The sequence below is a fragment of the Cupressus sempervirens genome, chromosome 7, assembly GCF_028749045.1.
Source record: "Cupressus sempervirens isolate cs-2001-9-10 chromosome 7, ASM2874904v1, whole genome shotgun sequence".
In the NCBI taxonomy this organism is placed as follows: Eukaryota; Viridiplantae; Streptophyta; class Pinopsida; order Cupressales; family Cupressaceae; genus Cupressus; species Cupressus sempervirens.
In genome coordinates, this window is record NC_143124.1 from 432,059,924 (window position 1) to 432,065,558 (window position 5,635).

A 5,635-nucleotide genomic window follows, 5' to 3' on the forward strand; every position below is an offset into this window, starting at 1 on the left:
AATAATTGATAATAAAGTATATATTACAAAAATTAAATCTTTCATAACTCTTGTGTGTGTGTGTGTGTGTGTATACATATATGTATATATGTAGATAAATACTTATGTATACATACATATATATACATATATATAAGTATATATATAAATGCATAAATATATATCTACATATATACATATATGTATATATAGACACACACACACACATACATGTATACATATATATACATGTATATGTATAAGCTAGTTATCCCTTTAAGCAATATGATTGTTGGGCTAAACACCCACTATGAAATAATTTTGTATAAGTATAATTACATTATTACATTTTGTTTAAGTAGAATTTATAAAAATTACACTTAGTTTAAGTAGAATTTATAAAGCCATACTTGATGAGTAAATAATTGAACGGGCCATCCTAACATTATCTTTTATAATTCAATTTTTACATTTAGAAAAAAAATCATTTAATTCCTTGATTCTATTTGTGAAAACATGAAGGCTTAGCTTGACATTCCACTTCTTAACAAAAACACAAATTAATATACATCATCAATCAAACTTTATTATCAGATAGGTGTACATGTACATATTCACACACATGTGTGGGTTTTTAAATATGTCATATGTTCAAATTAAGTATCTAAGTTACTTATAGTCAAGAGATTAAAATTTTAAATTACTGTAAAAATATTTTAATAATAGAACATTTCATATTAATTGAAAATTTATTCTAAATGTTTACATAATAATTTAGTATGTATGCATTAATAACATGCACCCTTACAACAACTAGTAATTGATTGAGACAACTAGGATTATCTCCTCTAGGACCTCCAAAAAATATGCAGTGACCCCATCCTAGGGTAATATTGTCAACACAAAGAGTTAAATTATAGTGAAGTGGTTTAGGTACTATAAATGGTTTCTTGAGGGTACAAAAGAATATTGTTAGAGCTGTGCACTTGGATGTCCCTAATATAGGCTGGCTTTGAAAATCCCTCTTGAGGAAAATGACCACTGCCCATATGTGTTTTTGAGAATGGGGTCCCTACAACGTCAAAAGAATACAAAACTTCCCCTCTATATTGTACAATATTGGTTGATTCAGCCAATGAACTAAATAAGGATCTTGGCCAATATATACCTTACTGCTTCACCTTTTATAATTTCCTACATATTGAAAGCATCATTTTTAGTTTATTAAGAAAATTAATTTAAACTATAATTAGTTTACATTAGTTTATATTAGTGGTCATTTTTTGTGTGTAATAAATAGGAAAAGAGAATAAGAAAAGGAAAATCACGTATCTTACCAAGGAGGATACTCTTTTTTTTTCCATGAGCTTTATATAATTTACATTTTAGTTGGCTATTTAACCACTATATAAGTAGGACTCTATCATAAGAGCTATAATTATAGTTCATAATAATAGACCCATCTAATCATGCTACAAAATGTACTTAATTACTATGAGATTTGAATCTATAATCTCTTTTTAAAATTCATGTGCTCTACTACTAAACCAACTTTGATAAACATTATTATAAATCAGCCAATATAAATATATATTTTAACTCTATTGAAAATGTCACCTACCTTTTTATGCTTATCAATTTTTCAACCAGATCTTTTTCATACTCAAATACTTGTTCAATGGGTTGGCCTAGATAGTTTTGCGTACCTTCGGACAACACAAATCCTTCACATTCCACATTCCTACAACTTGAGTGATGATAATTATGATTCTACATCAAGAAGGTAGCATATGTTAATGAGTTGACTGCATATCTTAATCTTTGATACAAGGACAAATATCATGATGGTCAAATTGCATAGTTACCATCCAATACACAAAGAGTCTAGGTTGAGAATCACCATGATGATGAGAGGGGAATACTTGAAATTTCAAATTATACCACCATATGTTGCAATATCAAGATTATTTTGTTGCAATTTTTTTGGTTCTAGCAATTTAGATTATAGTGCAACACTTAAATTACACTAGAATACCTATGGATACATTATATAATAATAATATTACTTACTTCCCAACAAGCCTCGATGTTTTGTTCTTAAGGTTGTCTTGGATCTTGGACAAGCCAAATTTGTTCAAGGCTAAAACCATCATTAGGTGCAACATATGATTTCCATATATTAAACCTTCCTTGTGCACTATAGATTCCCTCAAAAGAAAAAGTATATTGTAGAAATAAATACTTTAGAGAAACAATTTTTTAGGTAATATATATTAAATAATTTTATATATTGGACTTTTTTTTTAATAAATAGGAAGCATTTAATAGGAAACATTATATAATAATAATATTACTTACTTCCCAACTAGCCTTGATTGTTTGTTCTAAAGGTTGTCTTGGATCTTGGACAAGCCAAATTTGTTCAAGGCTAAAAGTATCATTAGGTGCAACATATGGTTTCCATATATTAAACCTTCCTTGTGCACTATAGATTCCCTCAAAAGTAGAAGTATATTGTACAACGACATACTTCAACGAAATGATATTTTAGGTAATATATATTAGATTATTTTATATATTTGAATTTTTTTTTAATAAATAGGAAAAATTTCATAGTGTATTGGAATTTTTATTTTATATATTATAGTTCGACCCTATCCTACACTCCCTCTTTTATAATAAAAATAAAAATAAACAAAACAATTCATTGAACTTACATCATGAACCATCCTTGAATAATCTATCAATTTTCTTCTCAAAAATGTATTTATAGATGCTCGACCCTACCCTACACTTCCTCTTTTATAATATGTTAAAAAAAAATTCACTGAACTTACATCATAAACCATCTTCAAATAATCTATCAATTTTCTTCTCAAAAATGTATTTACAGATCTTGTGAATTTCACTTGTTCATACTCAATCTCCATAACAGGGACTGTTCCTTCTAGACACTTTTTTCCAAGCCCACTTCCTGAGATATTTGAGGGGCCTTCCATCCCTCCAACTCACATTTAAACTATTCTAGAATTGCACTATCTAGATTAATAAAAATATAGTATCAATTGAATGATAATGTATAGAAGTGATAAAAAATTGTCCTCAAAAGTAGAAAACTTCTAGAAATATCAAATTTGAAAAATACATTAATATTAACAAGAATATTATAAAACATAATAATCCATAGTGAAGAAAAATTTATTTTGTCGGGAAAGACCACTCATATGTTTTATATTATTGATTTTATTGCACCATTGTTGTAAAGGAAAGATTTTCAAAAGAAAATTTCTCATTAGAATGTGAAAGAGTATCCTTTATAAAAAAGACTATGAAATTGTTACCTTATCATACCCATATTGTTGTTTTGTAGAGCAGAGGGAAATTTGATTTGTAAATTCCACATAGAGTATGTTGTCTCCATTGTCATACTGCATAACAAAATACAAACTTTAATGGAACAGATAATAGAGAAAGGGAGGAAAATGACAAAAGATAAAGTATAAAGAGGAAAGAGATTGGCTTACTTTGTATTTGTGAATAGTCAGTGGATTAACATAATTGATATAATCTTGGATGCTCATATTGCCTGTCTCAGAAGGGTATACTAAGAACATAAGCAGAAAAAATCATGTGATGGAACATATGAAAAGTAATTGGTGAAACCAAATAGTAGTAACCAAGTCTATATAACCAATGACAATAAAGTAGATCTAGAGATGCATAGTTATAACCAAGCCTGTATTATCTTAGATGACTATAGTCAACAACATTTTTATTAATTCACACCATATGAATAATTGTCTTAGTGGACTATAATTTCTTTCCCTCTTCCTAAAGTGGTTGGGTTCTAACATTTATGCAGGCCAAATTTAGGTGGCGTACATGATTAAGCTGGGTGATGTATAACTAACAACATAACCAATGCTTTTGTCGATGGGAAAAGGGTTTTAGTAATATATACCTAGACTTCTTACTTGAGCCTTAGTTTTCTATATTCAAAATTTGAAGGTATGATTATACAATAGTACAATTGTTAGTTCCTACCTAAGATAGGTTATGTATAAGTTTCTATCTAGGGAAGGTTATGTACCTAGGCTAGGTTACTTATGCTTTCATTGAGATACAATATTTACAACTTGATTATTGAGTCAATCAATCAAAACAAAACAAAGTATAACAATTTATTGAAAAAAATTATAGTTAATAACTAATTTTTATATTTAATAATTTTAAAATATGATTTTTTCAATTACATATTGATTAAGGTAAGTAGAAAATTTATTTTCATCAAATTTTTTGTAAAATTATTAATTTCATTCTTTAATCTCATTACAATGAATAAATGTAGAAAGTTCAATACTTTTCTAAAATATTTTTGGTCACTTCCACAAAGCTCTCCCAACATCACTTTTTGCAATGGTGTGAAATCGAATTCATCAGTGAAGATGATCTTGACTATGTATAGGGCTTGCAGAAAAAGATGAAGGACATTGAGGTAGAGTTTGGTCATCTTAAAGCCATGATAAGTCAACTAAAATATCTATCAAAACTCTTCCCACAAATATGCTTTGATGAATTTCCATACCCTACTACAAAACTCCTAGTTGGGCTTAGGCAACAAATGAGAACTATTGCTGAAAGTAATGTTCTCATAGTTGAAGATAACATTGTTATTGCCCTTCTAACAAGGGTAGAAAATGTAATTGTGGATGTGTAAGGACTACCATCCTATTATGCATGAGACATCATCAAATCTTAGAAAATGCAGAAAAGATCACATATATGACAAAATGATAACCAAAATTGACTAGTCAACAATTCATTTAAAATATGAACTTGTAAATTCAAAAATAATGATAATAAAATTACTAATATAAAATTTTACAATTAATGGAAACCTACATGTCAATCATCCCTTATGATCATGATACATGTAACAATACATCGATAAAGTACATTGTCATAATAATTACATCAAAATAAAGTACAACTTGAAATATGATATGTAAGAATGTTTTCAGACAAGTGTCCATTTGTAGATCCTAGTTTCATGAGTCCTCAAACATTTTCCCATCTGCTACCCAAGATGGGAGTGTGACCGAGATATTTTTATCACACAACTAAAGTGGATAACTCCCTTAAGGATATTCTTGACATAAAAGAAATCCCCAAACCTTCCTGAGAACCCTAGTAACCTAGAACAAGGGGATTAGATGGATCTAGTGCAACCATGAAACTAACTATAATAAAACATATGCCTAACATGTAGACCATAAACATGGATGCCACATGCTTAGTAGGATGATAGTCCTTGCATGTGGTATCGAAGCTGAGATGGACCCTAGGGCCTTAGTCTACCATGTTAAAGTGTGAAACTCTTAGTGTAGGACTAGAAATAATAGCCGAACTTGACCAAGTAATCATCAACAAAATGATGATTCTAACCAAAGATTGGATTAGATTTTAGCCCTTTTGACTTAGCAAGGAGCCCTATTGCATCAATAGGGTGAATGTATGGATAATTTGGAGAATGACTTCAGAGGTAGACATGCCAAGGAGGAATTGGGGAAGAGAGAGGATTGTAGATCAACATGCAGAGGCCTTGTGTAGGCTCAAGGAAGATGACGAGAAGGGGAAAAGATGATCAATTATTGGA

General features: G+C 29.4%; 1 pseudogene; it reads right to left on the reverse strand.

Annotated features, from left to right (window-relative positions):
• Positions 1-1,596: 1,596 nt before the first annotated feature.
• LOC149547398 (protein neprosin-like) lies at positions 1,597-5,244 on the reverse strand (annotated as a pseudogene).
• Positions 5,245-5,635: the final 391 nt, after the last annotated feature.